Consider the following 11,612-nt stretch of genomic DNA (forward strand, 5'->3'; position numbering starts at 1 on the left):
TGGGCACAGATTCACATCAAAGGGATAAAAGCAATCTACCTCCCAGGGGTGGAAAACATTCTGGAAGAATTCCTAAGCAGAATTCAGATTCTACCAGGCGAGTGGAGCTTGAATACCAGAGTTTTTCAAGTTCTAACGAAGAGGTAGGGCATACAGAATGCTCAGGTGGCAATTTGTTTCTCCCTATCCAAGGAACCTCTAGCTCTGGGGCAAGATGCCTTTTCCCATTCTTGGAATTTCAGCCTGGGGTATGTGTTCCCTCCCCTGCCTCTGATTCCCAGGGTACTGAAGAAAATCTAGAAAGAAGGAAAGAAGGTGATAGCAATTATTCCGATCTGGCCCAGGAGACCTTGGTATCTCCTTCTACTGAAAATGTCTCTGACCCATTCTTGGCATCTTCCAATCTCCCTGGACCTTCTAATCCAGGGTCCAGCGACTCACCCCGATCCATCTAGCTGGAATCTGGGGGCCTGGCTGTTGAAAGGAGATCCCTCCTCATCCAGGGCCTATCCGAAGCAGTGATTGATACTCTCCTAAAAGCAAGGAAACAGTCCACATCCTCCTGTTATTACAGGATTTGGGAAACCTTCCAAAAATGGGCAGTGACAAAATCTTTTGATTTTCAACATCCTACTCACCTCCATGTTTTGGAATTTCTACAAGCAGGCCTGGACAAAGGTTTAAGCCAGAACACCTTGAAGGTGCAGTCCTCAGCTCTATCTGCTCTTTGTAATACCTCATGGGCATCTCACCCTCTCATCTCAAGGTTCTTTAAGGCAGCCTTACACCTACGACTTCCAGCCAGGAACTCAGCTCCTCCATGGGATTTGCCATTAGTCCTGAATGCTTTAACGGAAGCTCCCTATGCACCTCTGAAGGATATCTCTGTTCAACACCTCACTTATAAAACTGTATTCCTGGTGGCCACAGCCAAGAGGACAATAGGTTCCCCCCCCTTATTGGTATTTAGGGCCCCCACCCACTGCTCAGGGTTAGGGGCCAGGGTGGAGGACAATAAATTAGAATAATTATTCTAATTTAGGGCTCCCACCTGCTGCTCAGGGATGGGGGCCTGGGGGGACATGATAGGTTCCCCCCATTGTCATCCAGGGCCCCCACCCACTGCTCAGGGGTTGGGACCAGGGGGGGGCAATAGGTTCCCCCCTTCAGTTTAAAAGCCCCCACTCGCACAGCACGGGTGGGGGCTCGGGAGGGGGGACACTTGTTTTTTTTTTTTTAACACGGTTTACTAGCCATGCCCCTACTCGGCATGGAGAGTAGGGGCAGAATTTATGTTTACTTAGTATTAGTATATTTGGCTGAAAGACCAATTTAGGTCTTTCAGCCTTTTGGTAGATATCTCCATAATTCCCACAGTGTTGGGGAGCTATCTACTTATTCATTCTTGTCCTTCCATTGACTGGTAAGTAACTTACATTTAATATGAATGTGTGTTACTTGATTGTTGTAAGTGTTCTGCAATTCAGGTATTCAGACATTCTGAAGTATCCCAATGTCCGAATCGCCCGAAATTTGTCTGAATTGACATTCAAAATGAAACGAATTGCACGTGTCTAGTTCCCAATTCCTGCAATATGAGGTATTCAGCTACTTAGCAATCGGCAATCATCAGTTCATCAGTCCAACCTTTTTGCTAACAGTGTGGAGTAAAGGTAGTGAGGAAATAGCCTCGTCTAACAGGCCTGAGTCAAACGTGGGCCCCATACTCCACCCAATCACTCTCTGGGGCGTTTCCTGTCTGATGTGCGATATTATATAGAGAGGAGTAGTAGGCTGGGAGCTCTGCAGTGATCTCCTCTGGTATTTGGGTTGAGCTTGCAGCGGAAGTTTTGATCCTATGCACTTGTGCGTGCGTTTGTTGCCCATTAAGCATCCGCGCCAGTATTCTCACCCTTTATTGGCATGTAAGTAGATGAAGCCTTTAGTCCATTGTTCCTGAAATATCTGTGTGATAAAATCTTGAGCAGTTTTCCGCGGTGTGACGGTTACCCCTATAGAGTGAGGGGATCTACCGTCTGGACATTCTTCTTCCCATAGAGAGCGCTGCAGAGTTCCAACCCAATATTCTGAGGAGCTGGTATAGCTGTATAGCTGAAGAGAGCTCTTAGAAGAGCTAGCAATGATATAGCAGTTATAGCTGTTCTCTACAACACGTGACGAGGCTGCGAGTTGAGGGTAAGAAGGTCTGGTTTATTGAGCACAAAGGCATTTTTTTATACACATTTTCAGGCCAGAGGCACACCCCCTGGACCTGATGGAACACAGGGACACAAGGAACATTAACCAATAGGAACAATAATTATTACTGTAACGCTCCCACATACAGTCAGCAAGCCCTCCCCTCTGTCTGTGATATAATTAAGATAAATATACATTTTTACCCAAAGTTCAGAAACACCCCAAAATTCAAGCATATCCCCAAAATTATTCCTGGATAGCTCTGATCTGGGCAAACAACATCTCCAAAAACCACCCAGATCACAGCAGGGGTTCCCGAATTCTGTGGAAGTCACATTTGACCGACTGCACACTTGATTTCATGTCCAAAAGAGTTCTAGAGAATTAGGCTGTGCGGCCGGTCTATCTTCTCATTCAAATAAAGTACAAATTGCACAAATGGATCCGTTCGTACATAATTCCATTGGATGCATCTCTTTCGGTAGTTTGTTCTTACTGAATAGCGCTCTGTTCTTGTGAATTTAGTCGAACGCACGGAAGGTGGAAGTCCCTATGGTGTTCGTGCCTTTGAGTGTCCGATTTTGGTTCCAGGCGTTCAACGACAAAACACTGCTGACTGCGTTCGGCTACACAAAATGGCCACCGCCACGTGTTCATTGATACGAATGACGACCACCCAGCCTTTTCATCACTTAGGCTGCGGTTAACTAGCAGCACACTCCACATGCAGGGTGGTCAGTCGTTCGACACTTTGCTCAGCTACTTGAATAATATGATCTTGTTCGTAATACATTTTTAATTTACTGAATCAACTAACGAACACATCAGGAGGCATATAAAATCCAGCAATGACAAGGGGAAAACAAAGTCCAGGGACGTGTCCTTTGTTGCAATAAAACATCAGAAAGGAGAACCACACCATAATCACTGTAGGGAAGGGAAAAACCACCATAACTACTGCAAACACTGAGGGTTTTTGTTACATGCGGGTTTCCAGAATGTCCTTTTATACAGCTTTTACTTTGGATCTTTTGTGTTGGGATTCAAGCTTGGCAATGGCATTCAACAGGTCATTGAGCTGTTGATGAGCCTCTTTCTTTTTGCATGTCGCGATCTGAATGAGTGAGCCCATAATGACGCTCCCAAAATTGTGACATCAGTTTGGTCCCCAGGAGGATTTTCAGAGAAGTAGGCGGTGAGAGTTTGGAGACCGTTTCCTGGACTGTGAGGTCCAATAGGAGGGAATCATGTAACCTCCAGGTGTAATACTCCCGGGTAAAAAATATTTGGAATTCAACTGTAGGTGAATAAAGAGATTTGATACTGTCACTTTAAGAAAATATAATTTATTAAAAAAAAGTAATTTAACTTTGGCAGACTTCTGCAGCAATAAGGATTTGAAATAATAATGCATAAATAATAAGAATCTTGTTTCAGTTTTGCTTCACAAGAATATAGCATTTAGAGGAAAGAGCAAGTGCTCGTGCGTCCCCCTCCACAGTACGCATGAGTAGTAATGCATACTGTGGAGAGGGACGAACGCGCACTCGCTCTTTCCTCTGTGGCATGTGCGTGCCACCGACGTCGATAATGACATGAGGATCACGTGACGCGGAAACAAAGTCGCGTGTCACGTGATCCACCTAATGCTAGTTTTTATCACCACTACATCCCTCGTTTTTGTGTGTTAAATATTGTATGCATCTTTTTATTACTTATTATTGTGATTTATGTATTTATGTTTTTAAGATAATTATGCATATACCGTACTCATTCTATCCTTCCATGAGGATGTAATTTTGGCGCCAATTTTAGAATGTAATTGCAATAAGCTCCCTACATATACTACTGTATGTCAGGCTTGTTACCCAATACTCATTTCTACTTGAAGAAGCCCTGTGAGGTGAAACGCGTTTTGAAATTCAGTTTTTATTCTATTTTAAATTTAATAAAGGAATTTTTCACTACCTTTATACGTTTGCCATATTTCTTTTTGCCATTTTATTTATTTTTGTTCTATTTTACTGCCTGACACCTTTGCCCACTGTTCTAATGAGGACTAAAGAATCCAAGGTGGGGATCACACCACCAGCGTCCTGTACATTGAGCAGTGAGCCTGCTTGGTTAAATGTCAGTATACCTCTCATATTCTAATATTCGCTATTCACTTTGAACTAATATTCAAAGCTACAGTGAACACTATATTTGTTGCAATTTTTATCTTCTTGGTTGGGGTCCCCCCTGTTACCATACCATCGGAGGTTCGGAATACCACACATATCCCATACCACTCACGCCTTACAAACCTGCTGGATTTAGCTCTGGTAAATGTGAGTAATACCTACCTCGATTGAATTTTATATACATACGCTACCATTGGAGTCCCTCTCTCTGTTTTTTTTATATGTACCACTGAATTCAAGTTGTGTTTGACCTAGGAACTGCTATCTCCTGTTTGCTGCTCCGTTTATAAGTCTTATAAGTCTAATCTTCTTATCTGGATTGTTTTATCTGGACATTTGTAATTTACATTTTCTTAATTTGAATACAAAGGAGCTACCTTTCTCTTTTTTTTTATTGAGTACAATACCTGGTTCACCCGAATCAAATTGGGTACATCCCTGGCAGGGAAGCTAGAGATAGCACCCTCCTGGGGACCTTGCACGAAATAAAAAGTCTCCCCTATTCCTTCTATCAACAGATGCAGAGAAGGCATTTGAGGAGGTGAACTGGTCATTCCTCAATGCCACTATGCGTGGCATGGGCTTCAGTACCAAGTGTAGTGGTACTTACCCTTTCCAGGTGCCGGCCGGGGTCCTCTGTTCAAGCCGCGCGCGGCTCTGCTGCTACACGAGCCGCGCGCGGCTCATCCAACGGCTGGAACTGGAAGGCGAGAAGCGGTCACGTGTCCCGCCTGACTCTAAGGGCAGGCGGGCAACCAGGCTCCTCCAATGCAATGTGGCGAGGTTGGTCTCGTCACAGCCTCCCATTGGTCCCTGTCATGCCACACTCCCCATACAATTACCTATCGTGGTTTCTGTTGCAGTTCCCTTTAGCGCTTGTGGTGTTCAGTAGTGTTCCTTTGTATTGACCTTGGATTTGTATTCTGACTTTGTTTACTCTTTATCCTTATCTGTTCTGTTTGCCGGCTTGCTGTTTACTGTGTACCAGACCCCGGCTAGTCCTAGTTTACGCTGTCTCTTTATGCTCTTGACCTCGGATCGTTCCTGACTCTGTACTTCTCCTATATATGTCAAGTCCGGCCACTCTAAGGACCGGTAGACGTATTTCCCCTCTGTGTTGTCTTCTGTTTAGCTGGATCCTGCGTGTTGGGGTATATTCACATTGCATTATGATAGGGCCATGGACCCTGCAGATTTAGCTCAGCAGATGGCGTCCCATGAGGCTAGATTTGTAGAGCAGGATCACCGTATGGATCAGATAGCCCAGGCTCTCCAGATGCTATTATCTAGAACTATTCCAGCAACCACACCTAATCCTCCTACACCTCTTCTTCCTGAAGTATCTACTTTGTCCAATACTTCGGCCCATTTAACACCTCCTCCTAGGTATGGAGGGAACTCTAAGACATGCAGAAGTTTCATTAATCAAATAGAATTCCACTTTGAGATGTATCCACGTTCCTTTCCCACAGAGAGGTCTAAGGTTGGGTTCCTTATGCATCAACTTACCAATAAAGCACTTGAGTGGGCAAATCCTATTTGGTGCATTATTTCAATAGTTTTCTTACGGCTTTTCGTAGGAACGTTTGACACAACGAAAAGGTCAAAAAATGCCACAAGAGCATTAATGAGAATTAAACAGGGTTCTAGGTCTGTGGCTGATTATGCTATTCAGTTTCGTACTCTTGCTTCACAGGTAGATTGGACCAACAATGGGTTAACTACTGCCTTCATGGAAGGTTTATCAGACCCTATATTGGATGAGGTAGTAGCTAAGGAGCTTCCTATTGCATTAGAGGACTTTATTGACTACCTCATTGATATAGATAATAGGATTCGTGACAGGCTCTATACTAAGAACAGGAATAGACGTTTTGTTACACCTATTAACCCCAGAGTTGATAAACCGGAGAGTGTTAAAGTATCTGAAGAGGAGCCCATGCAATTAGGGGTTGCCAAACTCTCTGATACTGAAAAATTACATAAGAGAAGGGACGGACTCTGCCTATACTGTGGTAGGAGAGACCATATGTTAAAGGAATGTCCTTTGCTTCCGGAAAACTCTTGCACCTAAGACCTTATAGGGGACAGGACTTGGTTGTGATATCTAAGTATCCTAAATTGCCTCCTAACCGTTTGCTTCTCCCTGTCTCTTTACATATGGGAGAGAGTTGTATAGCTGAGCACATATACGCTCTGGTTGACTCCGGGGCAGCTGAAAATTGTATAGACTCTGGTTTTGTTAAGAAAAACAACATTCCCATCAGAGAGAAGGAGATACCCTTGGCAGTTGAGGCCATAGATGGTAGACCATTAAGTTCTCCAGTTGTTACTCATGAAACTGTACAGTTACACATGTATACAGGGGTTTTACACTTTGAAACCATTCGGTTCCAGGTCATCACTAGTGATGTACCGAACTGTTGGCTGGTGAATAGTTCCTGGCGAACATAGCGTGTTCGCGTTCGCCGCCGCAGGCGAACACATGGGCGGTTCGATCCGCCCCTATTCGTCATTATTGAGCAAACTTTGACCCTGTGCCTCACGGTCAGCAGACACATCCCAGCAAATCAGCAGCAGACCCTCCCTTCCACACCCTCCCACCTCCCTCCCAGCATCCATTTTCGATTCATTCTGAAGCTGCATGCTTAGTGAGAGGAGGGAAAGGGTAGCTGCTGCTGATTAGATAGGGAAATTGATAGCTAGGCTAGGGTATTCAGTGTCCACTGCAGTCCTGAAAGACTCATCTGATCTCTGCTGTAAGAACAGCACCCCAAAAAACAATTTTTAGGGCTAGAACATCAGTCTGCTTTATTTATTTTTTTTCTGTGTAATGTAATTGCAGTTGCCTGCCTGCCAGCTTCTGTGTCAGGATCAGTGGATGCTGTGCCCATTTGCAAAGTCAGTGCCACCACTCATATCTGTTGTCACAATATCTTAAGCTTTACATTTAAAAAAAAAAAATTTCACTGTAATAGATTGAAGAGCAGTTAGTTGTCTGCAAGCGTCTGGGTGTCAGGCCTCCTTCAGCGTGTGCTCTGCAGAACTGTGCCAGTGCACATTGCCACTCATATCTGGTGTCACAATAGCGTGCATTTAAAACCAAAAAACTTTTTTCACTGTTATAGATTGAATAGCAGTTACTTGTCTTCAAGCGGGTGTGTCAGGCCTACAGCCTGTGCTCTTTAGACCTGTGCCAGTGCACATTGCCACTCATATCTGGTGTCACAATAGCGTGCATTTAAAACCAAAAAACATAAATTTTACTTACCGAAAATTTCTTTTTCCTTAAGATTAGAGGCAGTGCTTACACCATAGGGATATTCAATCTGGAGGGAAAAACAGGCAGGCAAATCTCCAAACATTTTAACCCCTCCCCTAATTACCTCCTTTCCAATAAGTAGCAGCTCCTCCTGATCATCCCCAGACAATACATAAGCCAAATAGCTGCAAAATTACTTAGTTTATTAGAAAAAGGGGCGGGAATTGTAGCACTGCCTCTAATCTTAAGGAAAAAGAAATTTTCGGTAAGTAAAATTTATGTTTTTCCTTTCAGATTAGAGGCAGTGCTTACACCATAGGGATATAATAAAGCAGATCCTGAGGGCAGGTTTCAGTTCACTACTGCTTGAAGCACCCTGCGCCCAAAAGCTGCATACTCCGAGGCCAGTATGTCCCACTTGTAGTGTCCTGAGAACATATGGAGAGAGGACCGATTAGCAGCTGAACAAATTCGAGACGGAGAAGTAGCTGCACGCAGAGCCCCTGCCGGCGAAACAGCTCTAGCAGAATGTTCCCTTATAGGGCCTGCAAATTCCGAGTCACTCTTAGAATAAGATAACAGAATACAATCCTTCAGTCATCTAGCCAGAGAACTCTGCGAAACCAACATACCTTCTGTGTGCCTATGAACAAGACAAACATAACGATATCCTAACGGAAGGATTCCGTAGCTTTAGATATTGCCAAAGACCTATCGTTACGTCTAAGCAGAGAAAATTACATACCAAGGCATTAGACGGATTCCGACACAAGGTCGGCAAAACCACTTCTCGGTTGACATTAGCAACAGAAAAAACTTTAGTGATACCTGAAGGATCGAGCTACAGAACCTCCTTGTCCTGATGAAAACCAAAAAGGGAAAATACTCCCGAAGCGCTCGGAGCTCACATACTCTTTTAGCTGACGAATAGCCATCAAAGGAAAACGGTATCCAAAGAAAACATCTTCAGGGAACTTCTTCCAATGGTTCAACAGGCGGTACTCAAAGCGCGGAAAGGACCAAATTCAGATCCCAGGGAGGACAGGTTTCCCCAACAAAGGGCACCAAACGTGTCAGAGCTCTGAAGAACCTTGAAATTAGAAAATACGAGGTGAAACATCTGAGGGAGAAGAAACCGATAGCAGAAACATGTAAACTAAATGAAGCAGGTTTAAGACCTTTGCCAATCTCATCTGAAGGAAGCATAGAATCTTCTGGATGGACGCGGAAACAGGTTTGACTTCAAACCTACAACATCGCTGAAACTTCCAAATCCTAACGTAGAACCTTGAAGTAAATGCCAACAAAAAAAATTTTTTTATAACTTCAGGATCCAGACCTTTACACTCTAATCTGGAGTCCAGAAACCAGGCCGTCAATCGGAATCTCCGAAGGTCCGGAAGAGGCACCATGGCGTCCTCTAGAATTACTCCTGAAAGAGGAAGCTTCCAAAAGGTGGCCCCCGGAAAGTTCAGGAGAACCGAGAACCAACTACCTCTTGGCCACCCTGGACGGATTAGGATAATACTTACATTTCCCAGCCTTACTTTTTTGAAGTATTTCTGGGAATAATCACCACTGGCGGGAAGCTATATGCCAGGTTGAACTTCCGTGGTAATGACAGGGCATCTATGAAATCCGGCCTGTCTGCTGGAGTTAGGGATGCAAAACGTCTTGTCTTCCTGTTCACTCCGGGTGCCATCAGGTCTGACTCCGGAATACCGAAGCGGACTGTGCTGAACTTGAAAGTTCTGCATGACAGGGACCAAAACTACTTGTTTCAAATGATGCCTGCTCAGGGCATCTGCCACCACATTGCACTTTCCTAAAATGTGAACTGCAGAGATTGACATCAGGTGTACTTCTGCCCACAGCATGATTATTGAACAAAGGCTTTCTAATCTTGTTGATCTCGTACCTCCCTGTATGTTCAAATACGCCACTGTCGTTCGATTGTCTGAACGAATTCGAATATGTTGAACTTTGATGAGAAACTGAAACGCCAAGAGTGCCATCCATACGGCCTTTAATTCCCTGAAGTTCGAGGAACTTCTCATATCCTTCTCTTGCCAGGACCCCTGCTTCTATACGTCTTCCAGATGGGCCCCCCAGCCCAGCGCAGAGGCGTCTGTTGATATGATAGTAAAGGACTTCATCCGGAAAGACAGACCCCCGTGGAGGAAACGAGACTTTTCAACATCAGATCGTTAAACCTCATCAGCCTATCTAGGCCGAGTTCCTGTCGATACCAGACCTGCAGCATGTAACTTTGTAGAGGTCTCAATCTGGCTATTGCCCAAGCGACTGCCGGGATTGAGGCTGTAAACAGACCCAGCAAGCACCTGGCATCTCTGATTAAAAACACACTTTTTTCTCAGAGATTCCGGATTAACCGCTTGATCTTTAAGTATCTTCCCCTCTGGCAGGAATAACTTCATCGCGATAGAATCCAAAAATAGACCCAAGAACTGGATCCTTTGAACTGGCACTAGTTCCGATATGTTGAAATCTATTAGCCAGCCATGCTTTTCCAGCGAATTGATGGCTGTCCCCAGGTCTAACTGTAGTTGAACTTGGGACTCTGCAAACAACAGCCAGACGTCCACATATGGAAAGACAGCGATGCCCATACTTCTTAGAAAGCTTGAACTACTACTCGAAGCTATGTGTCTTGGCCACCCTGGAATACTCTGGGCGCTGATGCCAGGCCGAAAGGTAGTGCTCTGAATTGGTAATGTATGATTACCAATTGGCAGCACACCGCATCCGTAGAAAACTTTTGCTGGATGCTGCTATGGGTACATGAAGATAGGCATCTTTCAAATCCAGGGAAGCAAACCAATTTAATGGGTGCATAAGCAGAGCAGCCGACTTTACTGTTTCCATGAGGAATTTCTTTATGATAATCCGCTTTTTTACGGCCTTTAGGTCTAGGATAGGTCCGAACGAACCATCTGGTTTTGGCACCAAGAAAAGTCTTGAATAGGTGCCTTGATGTTTTCCTTTAGAGGAACTTCTTCCACCACTCTTTTAGTAACAGAGTCGATACTTCTTCCTATAATCAAAGGCTCTTTCTGTTGACCTTTGACATAGTTTCTAAGAGAGGAACTTCTAAATGAGGGAAGTGTCTCTGCGTTACGGCTTCTAACTGCTTCCCATACGATACTGGTAAAGCATTCCTTCCTTCCTTCACCTGTTTCAACAACTCATCCAGCTTTGAACCGAAAAGTCTTCCAGGTTCAAAAGATAGTTCACACAGTGAATTATCAGGTGTCGCATCTGCTGACCAATTTCTAAGCCAAAAGTGCTCTTCTGGCGACTGTTGAAATACCTATATTCTTGGCCGATAATTTCAGGCTTTCTGCAGAGGCATCCACTAAAATTCAGATGCCATACTGATATTTTATAATAGCTTTAATGGGTCTTCCTTTTCTAGTTCTTCCAACCAAAGAAATATGGACCTCGGCAACGGATGACCCCGTAATCAAAGCTTTAGCTTGAGCTGCCGAAGAGATGAACAACATCTTTAAGGAGGAGTCCCTGCGTTCAACCATGACCTCCTTGAGGCCGCTTGAAACTCCAATAGGTAATGTAGTTTTCTTACCTATTTGAGCAATAGGAACGCCCACTACAGGGACAGTATCCAGCATACAGTCTTGTACCGCTTCTATGGAAAGAGAGAAATAAAAACTGTCTAGCCAATAAACAGCATGTGACCTGGGAATTTTCCATTCTTTTAAATCAATACCCCAATCTGTGGGTGAAAAAGAAACCTATAGGACTTTTACCCTGTTTCTTCAAGTTCAAATGCAACTGCACATCTTTAATAAATTCCCCAAATGGATTCTACTGGGAATGCAGATTCCTCATTTGATGAGGCACTGCTGAATTATCGCCATACTCAGAACCACAAGTTCCAAACTAGAATCGGAACTTCCCAAGATGTTGGGCTTTATGTTAGCATGTAT

Source organism: Pelobates fuscus, chromosome 11 (assembly GCF_036172605.1).
Source record: "Pelobates fuscus isolate aPelFus1 chromosome 11, aPelFus1.pri, whole genome shotgun sequence".
Lineage (NCBI taxonomy): Eukaryota > Metazoa > Chordata > Amphibia > Anura > Pelobatidae > Pelobates > Pelobates fuscus.